General features: G+C 35.5%; 1 long non-coding RNA gene across 1 annotated transcript in view; it reads left to right on the top strand.

Moving 5' to 3' along the window:
* The window catches only part of LOC128314743 (uncharacterized), a 135,253-nt gene extending 111,970 nt beyond the window's left edge, over nucleotides 1–23,283 (top strand). Inside the window, exons 4-5 of the long non-coding RNA XR_008296720.1 lie at nucleotides 22,701–22,789; nucleotides 22,978–23,283. This is a non-coding gene — a long non-coding RNA (uncharacterized LOC128314743). The remainder of the gene's footprint in view (nucleotides 1–22,700; nucleotides 22,790–22,977) is intronic.
* Nucleotides 23,284–23,576: the final 293 nt, after the last annotated feature.

Here is a 23,576-nt window from a genome sequence, read left to right as displayed (position 1 = left end):
TGAAACTTGCCCTATTTTAGACAATTTTGTTTATGCACTTTGTTATTAAAAGTGCTGTTAAAAGAAATCCATCCCTTTTTGAAATTATGCAAATGTTATTCGTATTATAAATATTATTGAATGATTAGATTGCTGATGCATATCAACAAATTGCTTTCCATATAGTTTGCATCAAATTTTTACTGTCTTGATAAATATGCATCAAAGTGCTATCTTAATATAGGCTCACTAAAGGGGTGGCTGGGTGGCTCAGTTGTTTGAGCATCCGACTTTGGCTCAGGTCACGATCTCACGGTTTGTGAGTTCGAGCCCCGTGTCGGGGCTCAGAGCCTAGAGCTTGCTTCACATTCTGTGTCTCCCTCTCTCCCTGCTGCTCCCCCACTCATGCTCTGTGTCTGTCAAAAATAAATAAACATTAAAATTTTTTTTAAAAAATACATGCTCACTAGAAATGTTACCTTTTTGTTTTGCTTTTTATTTTTGTAGCAAAGAAATCTCTTTATTGTTTTAATGTATACTCTTTCATATTTTATGGCATTCATTAAATACTTAAGCTTTATTTGTAATAAAGTCTTATTCTGGGTTTCTATTCTGTCCCATTGGTTCATACTATATCACAATAATTTATATAATGCGGATCCTCTTTTCTTAACATATTTGGATTATTTCTCTATTAATAGTAGTCAAATGATAATGGTAGCTGAAGTTTCTGGAGTTCTTAGTAGATGTTAGCCACTCTGCTAAGCAGACCAATCTGTTTATGTCTCTATGCAATGCTTATCATTGGTTGTGGCTGTTTGCTGAGTTTCTGCTATAAGATAGTACTTTTCAGTTTTCTTCAAATGTCTTCTCATTATGGGAAGCAGAGGTTGTGACTGTCTGGAATATGATCTTCTGATGATAGAAAGCAGTAGGGGAGAGTTGGCAGAAACTTGCCATGCCCCTGTAGTCTTTGCTTTAAAGTGGAAGCTAGTCAGTCTGTCATATGACATACTGCAAGTCACATAGCTAAATCCAACATCAGTGGAGCAGAGACAACACAGAGGATGTGAACATTTGCAGACAATTTTAAAATTTACCATACTCACAATGCTTCTTTTGTTACTCTGTGGTCTTTGTGAGTTCATTGCTTGATCCTAATCAGTGATGCCTTTGGATTGAAATTAAGAAGTTCTGTCCTTGAGAGGATTTTCAGAGAGAAATCAGGGAGGGTTTTATAATAACTTATTTATTATATAGATAATAAAAGCATGGAGGAATTTAATGCAAACATTGCTAATGCTAATGGATTTCTTAAGTTTCTGTGGCAGGAGAATCTTCATCTAGTGTAGAGACTCAATGTTTCATATAATAATGACTTTAAAATGATAGAGGAAATCCTATAACAAATGTAATAGCAGTTTACATTTGATCACAGTGGTCTGATTGATAGTAAATAAAAATGATTTTACTGTCCTTGTATTTCCTTTCCATAGTGGTGGCTTTTTGATGCCTGATACACATGTATGTCTTTACTTCAGAAACAGGTATACATAGGTATGGTTTTATATAGCCAGTTATGTCTCTTCTTTCATCTTATGAAACCTAAGGCTATCTGCTCATTTTGGCAACCAATTATGTAGCATTTCATGTGAATCACATTATGCAGCTACTTGCAACTATTATGAAGATTACTGAACAAATATGCAAAGTTAGTCAGTCATAGTAAAGTAAGAAATCCACAGGTTATCAGTGACTGTAAAGGAGACCAAATAGTTTAGTTCATGGTAGCAGTTGTCTTTTTGCATGGACTCTTTTATCTTTGTCATGTATTAGCTAGATGAAACTTAGGTTAGGTCTTAAGGATATGCTATTGTTTACCAAGTGAAGAAGAAGTTTTAGACATTCCAATCAAAGGGAAAGTACAGGGACACCTGGGTGGCTCAGTCAGTTAAGCATCCAACTCTTGGTTTCAGCTCAGGTCAGGATTTTGATCTCGTGGTTCATGAGTTCAAGCCCCTGCATCAGGCTCCGCACTGACAGTGTGGAGGCTCTCTCCCTCCCTCTCTCTCTCTCTGCCACTCCCCCACATGTACTCCCTTTCTCTCAAAATAAATAAATAAAAAGAAAAGGGAAAGCACATGACACAAAAGTGAACAAGGTCTTGCAATTAATGGTATGCTTCCGCAATAGTGCAGTTTATAGTGTCATAAGGAACTGAAGGAAAATGTATAATCTGAAGGGCACTCATTTAAACCATATCCACATGGTTTCTGGGTTCTAGATTCTTAGAAGATTCAGCCTACTTTTTTAAAAGAAATGTCACAAAGTTGATTGAACCAAAACAATAATTTGTTTAACATTTCACATTAATTTTTGTCCTGCTATATTCCCTGAGAATACAATTTTATATATAAAAGAATATAATGGAATTGTGTTTTCAGGTAGTGCAATTTTCTGGGTGCCTACCTTCTAAAATGTTTTCTTTCTCAGATGTTTGGAATTTCATGGAGATGCCCTAGGCATGGGTATATATGGAAAGGTAAGTAAATTGGTTTCAGTGTCCAAGCGTTTCTTCCATCAGGGCAGTTCTACTTGCAATCAGCTGATGTTCCACCAAAGACTTATTTGAGAAAAATGATGACAGTGCTAAAAGCCAGAATATCATTGTGCTAGATTCTTTCTGGCACACAAGAGAGAAGGAGGGGCACAGTTGTGGCCTGCTTTCACCCTCTGTGAAATGATGCTGAGAGCTGAGATGAACAAAGCCAATTTCGTCCGAATACTAAAATCCTGACAGTACTTCCGTGGCATTGGCATGAGGAAGGGAGAGGCAGTGTGCTGCCTCAGTACACACTTCAGTCTTGGAGCAACTCTCACATGCTCCACCAACACAGATTCTTAAATGACTTGGTAAGTCCCTTAAGAATCTGCATTAGGTTTAGAGACTACATTAGGCAGCAGCTGCTGGCTACAGCCGAATGATTACCTATTCAAATGGAACAGATTCTAGGGAGGGTGTGAAGGGAGGCCTTCCCTCACAGTGACTCTGCAAGGAAGATTTTTGAGGCAAGGGAAGCCAGAAGGAGACCTTCAAACAATAAGGTTTTATGATGCTGCTTAGCCTTTCTAAAATCCTTCTTAGTAGACAGATGCAAAAAAAAAAAAAAAAAAAAAAAAAAAAAAAAAGCAATGAAAAGATGCTGAGGGGTAAATAAAAAACCTCTCCAACATCTAGAAATAATGTAAAGATGATAAAACTTCATTTTTTTTTCAGCCTGGTTTGCTTTCCTACAAATTTTTGTGCTGATGAATGAATTTTGTTATCCTGTAAACTAGATAAAGAGGAAGTGAATATGTGAGCACACCATTCATCACAACGGACCTGATCTATAGAAAGTACTCAAGAGGGCGTTATGTGATTTTTCTAAGGACCCCTTTTACAAATGATTTAATTAAAATGAATGATTGCACAGCTGTCGCATAAAGCAGCATTCTGAAAAGTGCCCACTTCTGCCTAATCAGCAATTAAATATAGGTAAAGGGAAATGCCACTTTCCTCTTGCTGATCATATATTCACAGATACCTTTCACTTCAATAACTGTAGAGAGGTCTGTGTTGCTGTACCTGGTTCAAATATTACCATGGTGACAATAGCGAACAAAATTTTTGAAATACTCTAACTTAGAGATAATATATACATTAAAAATATGTATCACAAATCCTCATATGTAATTATTCTAACTGAAAAGAGAATTTTTCAAATTAGGTCACACAAAAAAGTACTTTATAGATCAAATACTTTTGGAGAATGCTAAATTAAACAAATTGGTTTCTACTGCATGAGGCATTTGAAACTTTAGTTGTAAATTTCTAAGAGGAGAATACAGTAGAAAATTCCTCCTCTGATTCTCATATGTGTCTGTGTATGTGGGTATGTGAGTGTGTATAGAGGTATGTATAGAGTATGTAAAACATCTTGAGAAACACATGTGTTCCATAGAACATAGAGAAATGAGTGTTCTGTGGGTACTTGCTGTTTTTCTAACAATACTATGTGTATAGACATTCTCTAAAATGGAATTGCTTAATCAGATAATCTCCATGCCTTGTTGTCTTCAGTTATGATGGTTGCAAACATGTAGTTGGTCATTTCTCAAATCATATTGATCATACAGTCTTCAAGTATTACAATCAAGAAGCTTCTCTGATAATCAGTTTAGTCACTGACAATTTTTCCAGAAACATGTATATAATTTCAGGGGTTTCCAGACCCCTTGGAGCTTCTCGGAGTACAGAGAGGGAAAGAGATCCCATTCACAAACATTCTTTGGGAAAAACAAAAAACAAAAAAACTGAGAATTATAGAATGAAAATATGGATGATTTTGAGAACCATTCAATGCAAAAATTAAGGGGTTGAACTTGGGACCCCTTTTTTGTGGTGAGAAGAAATAAACAGAACAAGTGATAAGGGGAATGAAGAAGGGAATCATGATTATATATTAATGAATAAAGAGAACCCCCAGGCTTTGAACACTCAACATATAAATATTCCATTTGTAAACATCAGACACTTGAAATACCTGAATTGAAGGTCTCAATCCCACCCATGGCAGAATGAATTGCATGGGTAGCTCTGTCTTAAAGTGATCAAAGGGCTGATGCATAGTGGTTAGCATACAGACTCTGGAGTCTGACTGCATATCCCAGCTCCACCACTCACAACTTGTGAACTTGAGCAAATCATGTAGTCTACTAGTATCTCTGCTGCCTCGTTTGTAAAATGTGGGTAATAAAAGAATCTAGTCCATCAGGTTGTGAAGTTCCAATGAGTTAATTTTTTAAAAAATAGAACAGTGTCAAGTATATTTAGATGGAAATATAGACAAATGAATAGACCTCAAGATCAGTAATTTTTGGCGATTATTTTGTTTTATATCTAGATTGTCTTGTTAAGTGGAAGAAGACCCCCTAACATGTTACTAGTGCCAGTAAAGACTATCTCATGTCAGTCTATCTGACCCTACCCTCAACATTACCAATGAAGGAAGATGTGTCCTCTTCATGCAAGGAATGCATTTTCTACAAGATACTATAAAAAAACAATTTTGTGAATAGATTGTACCATTAGCAAGAAACCTCAATAGACATTAGAGGCTAAATACCCTGTATGTCCTGCCTTGAAAATACTACCATTTATAAAATTATTTCTATGAGGAAAGCTATTCCTGTTATAAACTTGGTAACAATTTTGTAAAATAACCTATGTATAAAATGAGGACATCTTGCAAAAAATTTATACTCACATGATGATTCGTTATTACGATTAAAATAGAGAATATTTGGATTTTGAGAATGCACATGTTCTACTGAAAAGGACAAAAGGGAAAATAGAACATGTGTAGGGGGAAGGACTTTGATTCTAGGACTATGTATGGGGGAGCAGGGCTAGGAAGTCTCCCAACAGCGGGAAAACTTCTGGTCTAAGGTGTTTTAAACCATAATACATTCTTTTGCCCATTGTTTTTCAAATCATAATTTTGTTAACTTGTAGTTTCAGTGGAAGTCAGGAACGAAGAAAAAATTGGCTGATGGACTATGTTATCTGAAACTGGATGTGACTATTAAAGATGTGCCAAAAAATGAAGGTTTTTACCTGGTTTTTATAGTTTCAGCATTTTTCCAATGGAATTTCATCAGACATAAATAAGCAGAAAAATACATAAAAGTTTTATTTTCAAAGAACTTTTCTTTTTGGCTCATGTGGCTAGCAATATTTGTTTTTATTTTACAAGGAAAAAAGATATTAGTTTTCAACATAAGTGTCTAGGAATTGTGCTAAGAAGGCTAGAGTGTCACCCCAGAGTGTCTGTGTTCATGTCCTTGTGCTATCATTTAACATCTGTGTGACCTTGGTGAAATTCCATGACCATTCTGGATTGCTTTATCGATATAAAAGAGATAACAGTAGTTCATAGTGTTGCTATGAGTATTCAATGAGAACACACACTTTAAGCACTTAGAATAAAGCCTGGAAAATAACAATAAATGCTGGAAAATTTTTGACTGTTAGAATAGTGGGATTACCAAATTGTATATCAGCTGGAGTCCAAAGTGTTTGTTATTCTGTCTTTATAGTGTTTCTTTCCTCCTTACTGATGAGTTTAGCCTCATTTTCAATGAGGAAAGATTCCTTGTCACAGTATGAAGACATAGTGTAGATATGATTCCCATAAAACGACCAGTGAACTGTTAACACAGCATTTTGAACTGTTAGTATTGCTTTCATTTACCAAAGTCGCTGCTCCCCGGTTTGCAATCATCATTGTGCAGCTTGCTGTAGAAGAGTGTTTAGCTTCAGTAAAGCACAGATATCACTTACACGCAAAACTAAGATGCCAGCTACATCTGAATACCTCCCTACACATTTCTGTTAGTGAACTGATAAAACCGGGATGTCAGATCATTCATATAATTTAGATTTGAAATGTGATCCATGGAGAGGCTTCACAGATAGAAGTCTGATGTGGCTCATCTTAAGGAACTCTGAAATCTTTAGTTTGACCAGAGAATCATTAGATTCAAGTTTTTTCATATCATAGAACAGTGTAACACATAGGCACGATTCAACTCAGTAATAAGCAGAGAGGAGTGAAACCAGCCCTCAGAGTGCCTCCCTTAACAAGTGTCAGGCCTGAGATTGAGCCAGTAATTTGCTTAAACACAATCAGTTCTTGGAAAAGATGCACCCAGCAGAGACTTCCTGAATGTAATGCACTTCAGCAGTTGTCAAAAGTGCATTAGCACAATGGAAATGTCTGAGTTGCCATTAACACTGATGAGAGTGTTGTATTCAAATACCAAATTCTTGGGGAGATTGGTGGGGCCAGGGAATGGGTGAAGCAGGTGACGGGGATTAAGGAGTGCACTTGTGATGAGCACCAGGTGTTCAGTGAACGTGTTGAACACCTGAAACTAATATTACGCTGTATGTTAACTAAACTGGAATTTAAAACCTTAACCCAAATGCTTATATAATCAGTGAATTAACCAGCAGCAGACACTGTTAACTACTTTTGGCTGACTGCCACTGTTGGGAGACAGTTAACCATAGGGATCCTACCTCATCAGAAAGATCTGTGAATTAGTAAGTGCCATTAGAGTACTCTACCATGCCCAATGCTAAGGACTGTTTAGTATCACTGTGTTGACTAAGGAAGTACTAGGCTTGGACTAACAAAGAGCTTATTTTGGGGACATTAGTTAGAAATGATAGTTATCCATTCCTCTCCAGCTCCATGTCAGAAAGATGATAACATCCAAGTAGAGATTTAGAAGTTTAAAGCAGATGAGACTTTAAAAGAAAGAGAGTTAACATTAAGTGCTCTCATACTATGAGGAAACTCATAGTTTCCCCAAAAGGATAAGGTGTTTGCCTAAGAAAAACAATTATTTAACAAAATAGACTAGATTTCAGGTATCCTGTTTGCCAGGCTGAGGTTGAAAACTTCATTTCTTCCTAGTTCCTTGCCTCTTTCAGTTTCCTCATTTTTTTTTCCCTATCTTAATGTGTAATTCAAAGCAGCTGCATTTGCTAGGCCTCAACATCTCTAAGAAATTGCACACCGGGGATTTTTTTCTGCTATCCATCCTGCATCCTAGCATTTGTGACCATTCTTGTTGCTGCCATCAGACACTGAACAGGGGGGAAGAAACCTCTCTGGGTTAGCCAGATAAGGAGGAATAATCTGAGCAGAGTACTCATTACCCTGAGTAGTACACCGTTGACTTTTAGAAATTGTCTCCTTCTCTCTGCCTTTTGCTGGCATTGCTAGAAATGGCTCTTACTCCTTCAGCTGAAGCTTTCCTGCTTTAATCATAGATCACACCTAGAAACCTTCATATATTTAAAGTTATTTATCATCATTCTGGGAAAAGATCTAAGGAGATGTTGAAGGATTGTCTATTTTCCCTCCAAAATATGTATATTAATCTTTTCTTAAATATTGCCCAGGTGGGCATTGGGGCCAATTCCTAACTCATAGCCTGAGTCTCTAAAAATTGAAATGCACCCTAATCCATGACTGTTCTTCTCTAATTTTTTAAAGGATATTATTAAAATTTCGAAAGTATTTCAAGCAAAAAGAATACTAATAAATATCTGAATACCCCATCTAAATTTACCAAATTTTGTTTGCCATATTTGCTTCATAGTTTTTGATAAAGTAAAATGACTCTGTCAAGGTTACAAACCCGTAGACATTGTCCTTAACCAGTCCTATTCTTTTCCCTCCATATGCAGAGAAAATTCTGACTATGGTGTTTTATATATTCTACCCATGTACCTATATATGTGCATATATTAATAAAATATGTATTATTTGCATGTTTAAACTTCAAAATATTGTATCATTTTGTATTGGGCATTGTGATGTACTTGTCAAACATGTTTTGCAATTCATCAATGTCAATAGATGAAACCTTAGTTCACTGGCTACTATACACTATTATATAAATGTCACAATCCATTCACATTCATTTATTTTTTATTCTGTTCATTGATGCTTAAGGTTTTTCATAATTACTCCTATTAAAAATAATGTTTTTAAAAGCCTTTTTGTTCGTGTCTCATGGTATACCTTCATGAGAGTTTCCTGAAGGTATAGACCCAGAAAGTGAGCCCTCTCATGATATAATTGCTTAGAGTAATTTCTACTTCTATTTTAGCAGATCTTGACAGATTGCTCTTCAAAATGGTTGCAACATTTCAGATGCCCACAAGCATGTGATGAGAACTTTTTCTGCTACACACTTTCAACAACATTTGTTATTGTCAACATTTTGTTTTTACCAAACTGATGAATGTAAAATAATGCCTTCTTTTAATTTGCATTTTATGGATTGCTATTAAAATGAACATCTGTTCACATGTTTATTAGCCATTTGGGTTTTCACTTCGTAAAATGTTTGCTAATGTCCTTTATCTTTTTCAGTTGAAATGTTTGCTTTTTTTCTTATTGCTTTTTAGTGGTACTTTATATATTCTGGATACCTATTCTGTGTTTATTAAATTTGTGGCAAGTGTCTATTGCCAAGTTTATGGTCTGTATTTTCACTTTTTTAGTGGTATTTTGATGTCCTGAGCACTTTGTGTTTCTTGGTTTATTTTGTTTTGTTTTTGTTTTTTTGTGTAGTCAAATGGAGCAATATTTTCTTTGTTGGGTTTGTACTTAACTCATATTAGTTAATAAATCTCCAGCCAACATGTAAAAATTATCTATGGCATCTTTTTTTTTAAGAAAAATCAATGCAACATAGTCTTTCTTGTTCAGATCTTTAGTTGACCCAGAATTTATTTATTTATAATAGAAAGTATAGTTCTAATTTTATTTTTTATGTGAATAAATTAGTTTCTGCATTATTTATTAAATATTTAATTACTAATATATACTATTCCCCCTAACATGTAGCAATTTTCCATAAATGTATTGCTTTATCTCTGGACTCTATTCTTATCCCTTGTTCTAATGTCTAATCCTGAAAATTACAACACTCTTTTGATTACCTTACAACCTCCCTAAGTAGAATGAATCCTTTTGAAGTCAGAGATTCCATCAGTTTTGTTCACTGATTTATTAGAAGCTCTTAACACAATGTTCAGTGCATGAATTGTTTTTGGTGAACATTAGTGGAATGAGTATCTTTAGGTGTGTGTATAGTTTCCTTCACCAACTTTTTCTACAAAATTTGTCAAACTATACTAAGTCCTTTGTCTTTCTATGTAAGATTTTGTTCAATAATCCAGCTTCTGTGAAAAACGTTGGTAATTTGATGGGAAATGAATTGTATTTTAAAAAACACGGATATCTTTTCCATTTCCATGTTAGTGAGTATCCCCATCCATGAATGAGGACTCTGTCCCTATTTGGATCTTTTTATTCTGATTTCCATTAAAGGTTTATACTTTTTCTCCAGAAAGATCTTCCACATTTTTGTTCCATATATATTTTGCTAATTCATTAAATGCTATATTAAGAATATATTTTTAACTTTTTTTAGACTGTAGGGTCAAATTAATTTCCTGTAGGAAACTTAATACATTTGTTACAAGCTACTAATGCTAATTACTACTGAGTGATTGAAGATTCTCTAGGATTTTCTATGTAGACAATCATATTTTAAGTCAAAAATGATATGTATATGCTTTTAAGATATTTTTATTCCCATTTTACTGTGTGGATTAACACATGTAGTAAAATGTTAAATAGAATCTAAAGAGACTGGTTATAAATTTCAACATTATGAAGTAATGTTGTGCTATATACCTTTTATGTAACTTCTTGGATACTTAACAATTTTCAGACTTAATTCTTTTGTAATATAAATCGTAAGGGCTATAATTTTTTTCTAAGTTCTACATTTTTCTATACGTTTTTTAACAATTTAGAAACTGAATTTTTTCTAGCTGTTACATATTCTGAATTATTTTAAACTTAGAATATTGTTTTATTTCAAATAGATACAGGGGCTCTTCATTTAACTTTGGATAAAAGTGATACAAAGTTACACTCACAAATGCATGAACAGAGGCACGAACTGCATAGGGATATGGTGTTCAAATTTATACAGCCTGTGCTGACTTTTAAAAATTCTTGCACTTCCCTGTGGCAGTGGGCACATATTTTTCCTTACTGTAATCTTTTACTGTCTCTCTCTTGATGAGTCCTAGCTGCATGATTCTCTTTGAACACTCCATTATTCAATTCTAAAAACTCTTGACTCATGCCTGTGTGAATCTTATCTGAAAGACCTACGCACGTCTGAAAGATAACCCATAACCATATAACTTCACCCAGTGCAGTCACAGTGTAAGCCTAGGAGCATGTTGCTCTGGTTTTTAGTTCTCTCTTCATCACTGCCTCCTTGAGATACACTTCAAGGCATCAGCTGTGCATTTGAGACAGGATTTACTGCATGTTAATTTTAATTTTGATGTGTCTGTTATAACAGGGTTTCAAATTCTTCCTATTAAACTATAGCTGGGATCAAATGTCTGCTATTCTGGTTTTATTCTTATTTGCCTTTCTGTTAACTGTAGAGCTTTCAAATCCAGCCCTTTGTATCTAGCATAGCTTACAGCACTTTCTAACTCTAGCTATGCCAAATAAGCCATTGTGGAATTCAAATGGCTTTATTGTATCCCTTTACCTCATAGTTACTGCCCCAATCTCTTCTCCTTTTTATCTAGTAAAACACTTGGTAAAAAGGTGGCAATACTTTTTTTTTTCTTGCCTGCCTTACTTACCTCCTTAGCATACAGCCTTTTTGATTACGTAAAGATTTTTACAGATCTTGTCACTATCTAGCAAATGTGTTTCATTCTGGAAGTCAGCTCTGATCTCAGCGTACTGGCTGCCCGAATTGTGCTGGAAAGAAGCTAGCTGTTTCTGGACTGGGGAAGGCCAGGGGCAGGGGTAAGTGTGATTTCAAGCAAAGAAGGAATGTATGAGGTGTTTTTAAATCACTGCACAGTGTAGAGTTTACAGTTACCCAAGATAATACATTAGAACACATCAAAATAACTCATATTTGCTGAGGACAGGATGTTTTCATCAGCATACTGTATTACTTACCTCCCATGTGCCTCCTTTCTATTCTACTCTCCATTTCCAAATTATACTTACTGTATTAGCAAGAGTATGGGCTTCGGAGTTAGAACGGCAATCTTGCAAACTGCAGTTCTGGTTCTACCACTCACTAAAAAAGGCGACTCAAGATTTTAAAGGACCTTCTCTTACATGCATCATTCTGTCCTTGTATTGTCTCTTATATTCTAGGTGTTGCACTTGATGCCATAACAGTCACTGTCATAATCACTTGAAATGACCTGAGAGCTAAATATTATCATTCTTCCATAGAGCTGATAAAACTGAGTCTCTCAAACTCTTATTCTTATTTTACTCTGCTATAAACTATAATACTTTGTAATCACTTTATGTACTAACTATTGTATAATTTATAGTTACTTCAGAGTAGGGAATACCATCTTCTAATAAGAAGTCACTTTTAAAAGATCAAATTATTCTCCAAGCCATAGTATTAAAATATAATAATTTCAAATATATGTGTTATTTTTAGTAATACCATTGGTCTATCATAGCACAACTTTTATCTTAGCAGTTTTCAATAACTTGCTAGTATATTTCCTATTTGTTAGGATAATTAATGATCATATAATTTTGATCATATAATTTAGTGTAGAACAAGAACCAGTTTACCTTTTCCATGACATGATAATAAGGTTTTTCAAAAGTAGAATTAGCGTTATCAGTAGAGTCCATTCAGGAAGCAGAATAAAAGAACAGAGAACTTAGAAGTTCTTCCTGAGGATGAGTCCAGATCTCTTCAAAGAGACAGGTATGGCTACCACAGAACACACAGTGTGCTGAGGTGAAGAAACTTGTCAGGGGTGGAGATGCTACTTAGAACTGGCCCACCAAAAGGGGAGACTGCTGCCTGAGAACATGGTCAGATGATTTCCCAGAGAGTATGGCTGGAACTGGTTTGTGTGGGTCACTGGGCTCCCTTGCTGGATAATAAATACAGAAGATTAAGACCTAAAAGTGGAGTGCCTTTCTAGGACTAGCACCTCAAAGTGTCTCTTCAGCGGCCATGGTGAACAGTCTAGCATTGTACCAGCTGGCAAATGAGACATGTCTAAATGGTGTGGTTCTGGTATCACAAGTTGTTGACAAACTCCAAAGTATTGAGCACACTTGAAAATGAGTGTAATATGTTGATAACATATCAAGGATGTTTTCACATGAGGGGCGCCTGGGTGGTTCAGTCGGTTGAATGTCCAACTTTGGCTCAAGTCATGATCTCACGGTTCATGAGTTCGAGCACCACGTCGGGCTCTGTGCTGACAGCTCAGAGCCTGGAGCCTGCTTCGGATTCTGTGTCTTCCTCTGTCTCTGCCTTCTCCCTGCACTCTCTCTCTGTCTCTCTCTCAAAAATAAACAAACATTAAAAAAATTTTTTAAAGAATGTTTTCATGAGTTTTACCTACATTTTTCTTTTACATTTGAATGATCATAATAGGGTTTTACAAGACTTTCTAGTGAAAGAGATTTTACTCTAAATTCAGAAAATCTTTTCAAAGAACATTGGAATCAAATTTCTTGAGGCATGAGTAGCTTTAACAAAGAGCAGATTCAAAACTTCAACCGTAATTTGAAGATATTTAGCTTGTTATATCCTTACATTAAAAAAAAAAGTGGACACATTTGTTTCTGTGGCCTTAGTTTTATCTCAAATAAGTTTTCTATGCCTTTAGAAGCATGTTCTTTAAAACTGACAGGAATACGCATCTTGACTATCCCATTTTTTAATGATTTCCAGACAATAGATTGAGAACTGGAATGTTGCTTTTGGTTGCTGAATGGATTTTCATTCCTAATTAAAGAAAAGAAAAAAAAGTGATATATGCCTCATACATTTTTGGAGTCTACAACTTTTTCTTAAGAATTTTCTAGGGCCCCCTTTTCAAGAGACAAATTTAGAAATTGGTACTCTTTGATCATGAGGTATGGGCAAGGATACTTGTTTAATACTCTGACACCTATGATAAGAAAATAGTTAAAATCACCAAACTTTAACTAATCTCATCTGATCTTACCAACCTCAAGAACTGTCTGTGTAACAATACAACGGCTGGTTTGCAGAGGAATCCATCTGCTATCTTTTCATTGGTCCTTCAAAGTCTACTTTCTAAGCATTTAGGCCATAGATCTGGACTCTTAAAATGTAGACATTTTAGGAACAAAAACACCAAGAAATCATCTCTTTATCCCCACCCCACCCCCCTTTTTCTTTGGCATAAATGTGATTTAAACATTTTCCTGATAGGGAAAACAAAGTGAAAGGATGAATATCCTGGCACCAATAGAGGGCTGGCAAATGAACACTGCACAATGGGTAAATGGTTTAAAAATTAAGGTGGGGGTGTAGGCGCTTGGGTGGCTCACTCAGTTAAGCATCTGAGTCTTGGTTTTGGCTTCAGGTTGTGATCTCACAAGTTTATGGGTTCTGGCCCCTCATTGGGCTCCACGCTGACAGCACAGGGTCTCCTTGGGATTCTCTCTCTCTCCCTCTCTCTCTGCCCCTCCCCTGCTCACGCGCGCGCGCTCTCTCTCTCTCTCTCTCTCTCTCTCTCTCTCAAGATAAAATAAATAAATTAAAAAAAAATTAGGGAAAGCAGGGCTCAAAAGACCAAAACAACTTGATGAGTTTATCTGTACTTGAGATACTTTTCCAAATCCCAAACACTTCTAGTAGCAGTTTAAAATAATAATGACAGTGACCATTTATACTGCCCCTAAAAATATGTTTAAAAACTTAGAGAAATGAGCAAAGTTGAAACATAAAGATACTAATTTTTTCCTAAGATTGCTTAACCTGTCAGAAGTATGAAAATGATATCTGAGCCAGTGGATGTGCTTTGTGCTTGCTTTATTCAATGTCTGTTTTAATGCTCCCTCTCTCTGAGGGCCTGCAATTTTATTTTAAAGAATTGGAAACACTTGGAGTATTTTCATAGTTCCTTAGAAGAAATATGGGATGTTGTTGTCTACTCAGTTTTTTCTGTTGAATCAAATGTTGCCTTTGTTTATGGGTTTTTGTTTTAATTTAATCATTTCGGGGAGACATAAGGGAGAAGGCTAGAAGTGATGGGTTAGAGATTAAAGACAGGATAGGACGGTAAAGGGAAGTGTACATTTAACATGATGATGACTGTTGGCTGGTGGCCTGTGCCATGCTTTTTACCGTTCAGCCACTTTTAACCACACTCCGCCTTTTAGATCTACCAACACTTAGGCCGTTACAGTCATTGGTACACTCATTGGTAAAGGGAAGTGTACATTTAACATGATGATGACTGTTGGCTAGTGGCCTGTGCCATGCTTTTTACTGTTCAGCCACTTTTAACCACACTCCACCTTTTAGATCTGCCAACACTTAGGCCATTTCATTCATTGGTACACTGGACACCCTCAGCCACTGCCCTGTAGCCAAACTTGCATCCTCTGTCCAGAATTTTTCTTTGGTTATTTCTTTAAAACCCCAAGGTAGGGGCACCTGGGTGGCTCAGTTGGTTACACGTCCAACTTCAGCTCAGGTCATAATCTTACAGTTTGTGGGTTCAAGCCCCATGTTGGGCTGTGTGCTGACAGCTCGGAGCCTGGATCTTTCTTCTGATTCTATGTCTCTCTTTCTCTCTCTCTTTGCCCCTCCCCCACTCATGCTCTCTCTCTCTCTCTCTCTCTCTCTCTCTCTCTCTCTCTCTCTCTCTCTCAAAAATAAATAAACATTAATTTTTTTTAATTAAAAAAAAAATAAAACCAAGGTAACAATTAGCAAGTTCTTTACTGGGCTATATCAGAAAATACCTATGTTTCCTTGACCCCAAATCTGTATATTTTATATAGCCTTTGGAATCAATACTCAGTATTTATTTTGATTAAAAAAACAAAAAAGACTTTGGATGGAGGTATAGGATATGTTATAAATACACAAATTTGGACATAGCTGTCCTAGGTCAAGCAGACGCAACAATTACCCATTGCTTCTGTGTTCAGATTGTCTTAGTCAGCATCTTAAAATGTGTAAACGCGTAGGGAAAATGTCCTGGATGATTTAAACAGGGTAAATTATTCTCCAGATCCATAATTACAAAACTCAGTTTGAGAACATATTTTTGAAAGTTTTTTTTTTTTTTTTAACTCAGATTGCCATTTTTCTTGGGATGGATATTTAATGCATTTGTTGTTAGCTGTAGGAAACTCGCTAACCTCAGGGGGAAAAATCCTTAAAATAACCAAGATTTTTAGAAACTAGATAGAGAAGAAAGCAGACTTGATTGCTCAATATAAGACTAAATTAAAAAACGATGTTATCAGCAATTAACTACAAAGCTTGATTCTAAATAAAAAAAAAATTAGGAATCAAAGTGGAAACATTTTTAAAGAGATGAAAACACCACTGGTGGCTCCATGGGGTATGGAATTTCTAAGAGGCCATGATCAATTCACATTTTCTTATATCTAGGCAATATTCATCTTTCAGTTATTTTATGAGGATGTGGGGGATACAAATGCTGAGAACATATATAACCACTGGAATAAGCCAGAATGACCCCAGAGCTTTCACCTCTCTTTTTCCTCCTTTTCCCTCATTGTGCTTTGCAAATAAGTTATCACCACAAGCCAAAAATGGAACTGAAACATCACAATGCAAGGTTTCATTAAAAATCACACAAAATCCAATTGCTTGCAGTAGTCATGACAAGACTTATGATTAACTGTTAAGTCACTCAAAAAAAAAAAAGGATGACCTAAAAAGAAATAAATGTGTTGGTGACAATCTTGGGGGAGAAAATGCCAAGTAAATAAACAAGCAGAATCTTTTTTCATTTCAGTTATAGCTGTTGCAAAGAAAATAATGCTTGTGTTAGAAAGAACCAATTTTTCTTATGAAAATTGAGGAAGTCTGCTGTTTAACAGAATTTACATGAGTTCTACCAATGCATTTCCACGTAACCTCAGCATAAGGAAAGATGGGGATGGTCAAACATATGCCCAGTTATTTAGGAAGGCCTGCCATGTATCAGAGAAAACTACACAGAGGATGAAGATTTGTGTCCAGTATCAGGAAAAAGGAAAATACTATAGGCACTCCCTAGAAATTGGCTGAATGTCCTTAGATACATGATGGTTTTGGGGTAGGAATTGATACATAGGTCTGCAGTCAGATGCTTCCAGGCTAATTTATGATGATGGAAGTGTTACAGTGTTAGGATTTCTTTCATGTTCCAGGCCTACTCAGGTTTTTCCATCTGTCATTATGAAGACAGAGTTCTAAAAGCATAATTGTGTAATTATGATTAAATGATCTAGAAAAATGTGGAAATTTAGTGGCATATACCACAAATAATACTTTTTTTGTTTAATTTTTTCCCAAATATAAAAATGGTAATAGAAAATAATTATATTTACTAACCTCTTAACAAACAGAAGCAGCAGAAGACAATTTTTCCAGTTCATCCTTTCTAGTTTCCCTTCCTTGCTCTTGCCTTACAATCCAGAAATTAGCCACATTTTAGTGCTTACAACTTAGAGGTGAGACCATGTACTCTTCCTCTTACATTCTGATGAATGAATGTTAAAACGTTCTACCCACTTTCAGTGAATTTGAGAGGACTCTTCAGGCCAAAAGCCGTTCTGCCTCATGAACTGGCATACAGACATTACAGCAGATGATTCCATATGTCAAATATGGTGGTTTTGAAGTTACAGAGTAGAGAAAGATTAGACCCTGTCTTTCCGCAGCGATCCATTAATGCTATTGAGCACGCAATGCCTGGCAGATTTACAGGTGGCAGAAAGAAGAGATTAATTGTTTTACTTTATTTATGCCTGGAATGTAACAGAGGACTAAGTAATTTGATTCCCATCAGTAATATGTTTCCTTTTGTCATTTCCCAACACCTGTCATTCTGTTAATTCATCCTTCTGCTTATGAATGTTAGGCACTTGAAGGAAAAGGTTCTTCTTCTTCTTCTTCTTTTTTTTTTTTTTCATTCACTTATATTGAGCTAGTAACTTGGGAAGCTTTCCTCTTTGTATTTGATTTCCCCTTAGTAGGAAACAAAAGACACATTCTAAAAGACTGCAGACTGCCATAGGAGTTGTGTTTTTCTCTCCTTAAATTACATAAGACAAAGAGATGGATATGGGTAAAAGGACAGAAGTAACAGAAGTTACAGAAGTAACAGAAAAAAAATAAAAACTAATAAACAACAGTGACTACTACTACCAAAACCTCAGCTCCTTCACCATTTTCTGTAGGCTTAGTTTCATTGAAATTCTAGTATCAAGGATTGTTTAGATGTGAAAAGATATTTCTGTCCTCTGTTTTCTTCTTTTCCTTATTTCAAAGGAGGTGATTTCTCTGATCTTCTCTCTCTTTTTTTCCTGTCTTCGATCTGTAGCATTTAAATATTAAAATAATACCAGAGAATGCCAATCATTATACTGGCCAAACATTTGTACTCTAAATCTGCGCCAAGTTCATAATGAATATTCTCTCCCATATCCCTGAAGGATCAACCCCTATATACAACATGACCCTGCTCAGTCAGTCACTGCTATGTACTGCTATGTACCTGCCTTTCTCCAATAGCAACACTACCCCTGCTTGTCTCCTACTCAGACCTCAACAATCTTCCTAGGTGGATAGAATGACCAAAAAGAAAGTCCTCTGTCTTCTGTCCAAATCTTCTTCATGTATGGTTCATGGTCAGTGTAATTTCATGTCCTTGAATGTTGATTTTTTCCCTGTAATAATAATAATAATAATAATAATGAGTAATAAATGTAATTTCAATAACACACAACATCAGATAGTTGTTTCATTAAATGTAAATATTTTATATTAAATACTAGTAAGTATTTGGCATATTCAGAGTTTATTCCCTAAATTCTAGCCAAGGTCAAATAGAGATCATTAAAAATAGGTAACAAAGCTTGAAGAGAGATTTAGTCTACCCCTCTGCCTGTTCCTGCTTTTTCATCCCTTCAATAACTACCAAATTTGGGTTTAATTTTTTGTTTCAGTTTTCACAAGTGGCCCATGGTTACATTCTTGTAAAAAAATAAAATAAAAACCTAGAGACACACTGAATCATCTAAAGTTTTCTCCTTTGAAGGGCTCTCCCTTCCTCAGTTTAATCTCACTTTCTTCTCCAGAGGAGGTGACTATTGTCCACAGTTATGTACCCACTGCTTCCACAGAATGTTTGTACCTGATGGAAATGTTCCACATCTGAGCTGTACAATATTTCAAACATGGGTAATGGGACAAAGGAACTAAATTTTTAATTTTACTTAATTTGAATTCATTTCAGTTTACATTTATATGGACATGGGAGTAGGAACCCCCAATTAGTGTAGGTTTTTCATCTGTCCCCAGGGCTGTTGCAATGTACTTATTAGTTTCCCTGTATCTAGACCCATTTTCCTCTTCACTGGCATGAACCTTACACATGTCTGATCATATTTCCCTGTTACAAATCCTTCATTCACTCCCCTTTCCCCATGACAGCACTTTAAACTTATTTGCATGATATACAAGGTTGATTATGATCTGGCCTTTGTGTACCTTCATCTTCTTTACATTTATAAAATATGTCAAACTGTCTCATGCCTCAGTAACTTTTCATCAAACACATTTCATCAAATCTTAGGTAACACCTCTTAATTTTTTTGCCCCTAAATACTTTCCCAGGGACAATAGGTGCCTTTTATCTCTGTGCCTCCCAATATGCAACACACAATAACAGTAGGTACTACATAAATGCTTATTCTCCCATTCTCCCATCTAATGGAGAATGGCTATAATGCTTTCAGCTAAAACCTTGTTTAGTGTCACTAAGGGGAAAAAAGAAATCTAGGAGGAAGTAATTGCTATGGTATATATTTCACAGGGACAAAAATTAATCATTTTTATTCACAAATACTCTAACGTATTAGGACAATGTTTGGCATAGATTAGGAACACAATAAATATTTATAGAATGAATAAATTATCAAATTATAATTTCATATTTTTTATGGTTATCCTTTCTGACCATTGCAAAGTCTGTCAAGCAACTTCCAGGTTAAAGTAATTCTTGTGAAGTTATAAAATATAGAATTAAAAGCTGCCATGAATCTCCAAATCTGCCCAGTCTTTTGTGGTTGCTACTTTTCTCAGGCAAAGAAAGTCATTGCTTTAGGAGAAACAACATAAATAAACAAAACACCCAAAAAATCAACTCACAAAGATGGAATCCCATGTAATACTTGTCTAAAGCATCTATTCCTCACATCTAGAACCTCATTCCTGCTAAAACCCAGCACAACACTTTGTCATTTTTCACTACTCTTCTATTTTCATGTCATCAGCAAATGTAATTAAAGCTCATTTTTTACCCATTAGTAAATACTCAGTTAAATACTTTGTTTACCATTAAACTCAATGCCTTCCAATGCATAAGTTCACTGCTATGTTAGCTGATTGGAGCCTTATTCGATGGGTTCCATTAATATTAATTTGTGGTTAACTTTTGCTTAATCTAAAAATCCATTTCCTGTCTACAGGATTGTGTTCATATCCAAACCAATTTGTATTAATTTTGGAAGTCAAATATCAGGGAGCATGATGTCAAAATTGTTAATAAAACTTTAATATAAAACATCTTTTATATTCTGATCATAGTCACATCTTTCAACTGGGTAATAGTATTAAGTAAGAGAATATATATTAAGTATAACTTTGCCACATTACTGGCTTATTGTTCTTGATTTCATTACCCACTTTCCATATACTTGGATATATCGTCTCAATATTTTTGTGCTATTTTGATTGAATGACAATTTATATGAATAGACATTTTATCTTTTTAAGGTACATGTGGGTTTTTTCATTGGTAAATGACTCAATATTTTGGTCAACCTTATTTAAGATAAAAATCCACTAGTTGCACCAATGTGGGGATTATTTATCCAACATTTTATAACAATTTTGTCATTAATATCTAGTTTTTTAAACTTGAAGTACTTTCCAGTTGTTCATTCTTATTTTCCTCTCCTGTTGGACAGGGCTAAACACAAATGCATTGATTGAGATACTTAAAAAAATATTAGTTTAAAGTATTACAGTTATATTATTTAGGATATCATTTTTATTAAAAGTATTTATAACAAGAACACTTTAATGTCATTTGTTTTTACACCCTGGAAATTTGTCATTCTAGTATGTGAAAAAAGCTTGTACTTTTTTATTCACTATCCATACCCACTATAGATTTTTCTGCAGAGATAGATTACTGACTTTCATAAGCCCATCTTAAATCTTTCTTATTGTGTTTATGTTTCTCATTTCAAAAAGAAACGTACATTTTAATTATAACATCATAATACATTATCATTCATTAGTGAAGATTAACATCCTTTCTCAATACTCAGTGTCCATTATTTTTTAATTAGCTCAAATGTGGCTTGTATCCAGAGTTTCTCATTAAAACAAATTCATATTTTCTTTATCATGTTTTACAGTTCATTGAGAGCCCACCAATGATGAATATAGGAGTATACTTAGTTTCTAAGAGCTCCTCTGAAGGTTGAGATTGGTTATTATTTTATAACCAAATGTTATCTGTGGAACTCTCTTTTAACTTGAACCTGGTGCTTTGAGTTGAAATCCTTTGAGGTATTAGGGGAAATTCTTAACCCTATATTTCTTTAGATGGACTTAATATCCACCAAAAGAAAATTCTTTATTAAAATACAAAACTAAGGAATCTGAGCTGTTTCATTTGATTCCAAAAGAGTATAACAAACCAAAATGTAGATTTGTTACATAATTCCTCTCTTCATGGATATAATGAAGAATTTGCCTCCAAAATTCAACTCTCTCACATGTGGTATTGAAACTTGTATATTTTTTTTTTGAAGAGTAAAATAAAAATTGGTTTATAAAGGTAACAGAGGTAGAAAATGAGGCAATGTATAAAAATGTAAGAAAGTGAAAATCCTTTGAAATTGTACAACCCAATATTAACATTCTGACACAGTTCCTGGTATCTCTCAATACATTTACATCCAGTTAGTCATTTATTCAACAAGTATTTATGATGTGCTTACTAAGATTTGGCCAGGATTCTAGGCCTAGAGATACGGGGAAAATACTAAACCTCTTCAGCTAATTTTGATGAGGAATATTGCAAAGGAAGAAATACACAGCAAAATTTCAGGGAAGCCTAAGCCTAAGTTGTGTGAGGGAAAATAAAGCAGGGTAAGGGGATAAGGACTGACTGGAAGTGGGATCCATTGCAGGTAGAATAATCAGGGAAAGCCTCTCTGGGGAGGAGACATAAGGAGCAGAGCCCTTGACTGAGGGCAGGAACATCAGTTATCTAAGGATAAACAGATCAGGAGGAGGGCAGTGTCTTTGGCTCCAAGGCAGGAATATACTTGGCAAGTTAGGACTGTATAATGCCTTGTAAGGGTAGATTAAAGGGATAGCAAGGGTATTGGGTAGGTGGGAGGGCAGGTGCCTCATAGGCCAAGGTGCAGAGTAGAGTTTTTATTATGATTGAATTCCTTGAAGTTTTGAGCAGGAAAGTGATGTGGTTTGCTTTGCATTTTTTAAAAATGATCACTCTGGAGAGTGTGGGAAGAACAGATTATAGACATGCACAGACACGGGGAGAGTTATACAGTCTCAAAATGCTGCATATAAATGATCCAAATAAATCAGAGATTTTGTCACTTAATGATACGTTACAGACCATTTGAATGTTGTATGGATTGGGTTAGGATTGGCCAGGGTTCCTCAAGAGTGGCACTATTGACATTTTTGGCCAAATGGTTCTGTTATGGGAGGTTATTCTGTGCATTACAGAATATTTAGCAGCATCCCTGGCTTTGACCCACTAGATGCTAGAGGAATTTCCTTTCCAGTTGTGACAATCCAAATTGCCTTCAGACATGGTCAAATGTCTCCAGTGGGGCAAAATCACCCCTGATTGAGAGCTGCAGGGGTAGGTAATGCTGCAGTAACAGAAACCTCCAAATTTCAAAGGTTTAACAACATGTACTTATTTCTCACTCTTTCAGAACAGTCTGGTGGTTCTCAAGGGCAGCTTCCTTCTAAGTTGTGGGATCCAGGTGGCTTGCCTCATGAAGAAACACTGCCTAGCTTTCAGGTAACCATTACAGGGAAGAGAAAACCATATCTTAATGCTACTCTGCCAGAGTGACCCACATGAGTTTTGCTCATAGTCCTTTGGCTAAAATTCCTAACACAATTTTTTGGACTGCAAAGGGGCTAGGGAAAGTAGGGGAGTACATGGATATTTGGTGACCATTAAATGTTTCTGCTTCACTTCTAAAGGCACCAAATATCACTGGTCAAGAGAAATTCCAGAATTCTGCTGGCAGGTACTATGAAATCGTTTACCCTACGAGTGTGGGGAGTTGGTGATTAAGCTCCTAGAGTTGCTCTTGAATCTGAGGGTCCCAGACCCTACTTATCATGAGGTATTTGGTTTTGTTTTTTTTTTTTTTTCTTTCCATCCTTGTTGGGCACATTGAAAATGGATCTTGGGTTTTGCTCTCCTTTGTGGCTGCATAGCTTTGTCAGTCTGATTTCTGACCTTGGAGAATTGTGGAGCCAAGGGTTGTTTTAAGCATTGAACAATCACAGACTTTTAAAGGCAAAATTTATGGTTTTTTGGCAGTATCACTCTCTCATAATCTTAAAAGGCTTCGTATCTTTCCGATTATTCTCATTTCCATGTGCCAGTAAGCTCATCTATAATTCTTTTCTAGGCATAGCCCTTCCATCTGTTTTATTTCTTTCCTTTTTTGCCTTCAAAGTCTTTCTCTCTTAATTTAATGGTATGTAATATAAGATGAGAAAGTAGGAAGGTCTTTCCTATTAAGTTTCAACAGTTATGTTTATTTGAATTATTCTGAAGATAGGTACAAGGT

This window comes from Acinonyx jubatus, chromosome A2, assembly GCF_027475565.1.
Source record: "Acinonyx jubatus isolate Ajub_Pintada_27869175 chromosome A2, VMU_Ajub_asm_v1.0, whole genome shotgun sequence".
In the NCBI taxonomy this organism is placed as follows: Eukaryota; Metazoa; Chordata; class Mammalia; order Carnivora; family Felidae; genus Acinonyx; species Acinonyx jubatus.
The sequence above is the reverse complement of the archived record's forward strand: the minus strand, read 5'-3'. Positions and strand labels throughout refer to the sequence as shown.